Consider the following 1865-nt stretch of genomic DNA (forward strand, 5'->3'; position numbering starts at 1 on the left):
AGTAATGACCACTTAGATTTAACAGAAAAATCATGAAAATGGGTCTGAAAACGCCACTGACTTGACCGAATTAGGGAAAGTTCAGACCCATAAAGGAAAAATAAATGGCAACACACCTCAAACATAAATTATACCAAAAGTGAGTAAAATTTACAAACATGGGAATAAACATATGTCCCGTAATGCAATAAAACAACAATTTGAATTCACAAGTGTCTTATGATGGATAAACATATGCCCCCATCACAACCAAATGAGTTTACTATTCCTAGTGTATTATGTCTGTGGGTCCCAAGTATTAACGAATTACTATGTAGAATGTCCGATAAGGGATAAACATATGCCCTTATAGTCGCAAATCATCATCGTATTCGCTGTTTTTTACTAAGTTCACATGTATGTGGTATTCATTTAAGGACTGTCTCGAGCAATGTTTTAGATGAGGGATAGACATATGCCCCCATATTGGAAAATATTTCACACTGTAAGCTTCCGCACCATTTTAAATGTTTATATGCATGCGATCTTGTCATGCCCACCAGCCTAAGTATTAACAAATGACTTAGGCACTATTGTTCTGGATGAGGGATAAACATATGCCCCCATACGTTAATACTCTTGAAAATCACTTCAAAGTCGAGATCCTACACAAATAACAAAACAAATCTGCTCCGAGGATCCACTTCCACTCAAGCATATATCAACATGGTGTCACATGTCTTATGTAATATTTAAATGCGCATCCGATTTCCATCTACCCAGGAATCCAAACTGACTATCGCTCATCCCTCGTGATGCACAGTAAGAGGCCATTCCAATTCCAAGGAAATGTCTTTGAATCTATTGACATCCAAATTACAAAACATGAGGCTTTGCTTTAATATGTTTGAAAATTCTTGCCTTGTGACTGCAGTGTTTTGGGGGTAGCAAAAAGGGGCCCATCGGTCCTCCCTCTCATCTTAATGTAGAGTTCTAATGCCCCCACTGGACAATATTTTAAAGAGTTGCAAGAATTAATTGTAAGAGTAAAACTTAACCATCAGAATGTTTATAATTTTGAAAGTGAATCAAAACTTTACTTTTTTTTGAAAAGTAATCTGTGAAACTTGTAAAACCTTATTAGCAGTGCCAACTGATGTTATCTCTCCTATTCTGAGGAAGCCATGAAAAGCCAATAAAAACATTGTTTGAAATAATGCCCTTTTATATATGTTCGATATTGTATGTTCTAAAGCATCACAAATTTTAGGCAGAACTACTATGGTTATGGGTAAACGAATATCCATTGAAGGTCTTGATTTGCGACAGGAACTTAATAGTTTGTGAATGAGAAAGCATGATGTATTGTCAGGCAAATTATTAATTTTATGTATATATGCTATTGATGAAATAAATGACACGATAGAGGAGGCTGCATAACCTTCAGCAAATAAATAAGAGATAAACAAAGCCAAAGTTTCCTGAGACAACGGAAGATCATTACTCATATCAAATTTGTTTGCAAAATTTCTATAAATAGACCATGCCCGTTTATATGCTTGAGTGGAAGCTGGTGCCAATGTTGAAGTCAACAGGTTCCTCAAGACTGGTTCTAAGGAGGTAATGTTGGCAGATTGGGAATCACCGTTGGTTCTTTGTCCATTCAAGGAGCAAGTTGATGGAACTGCTGCACCTTCAAACGAGACAAGCAATCACATAGAATATTTTCCTTGGTACCCAGATGCCTAGCTTTAAACAAAATGTTAGACTGCAAACAAATTAGCACTAACTCTCTAACCAAATACATTATACTTTTTATAGGTACACCTATGTCGGCGCAAACTGTTAAAAATGCCACAAGTTTTTTGTGGCACTCTGTCGCAGAT

This window comes from Saccostrea cucullata, unplaced genomic scaffold (genome assembly GCF_032062105.1).
Source record: "Saccostrea cucullata isolate Sc308-1 unplaced genomic scaffold, CSIRO_AGI_Scuc_v1 ctg10928, whole genome shotgun sequence".
Taxonomy (NCBI): Eukaryota; Metazoa; Mollusca; class Bivalvia; order Ostreida; family Ostreidae; genus Saccostrea; species Saccostrea cuccullata.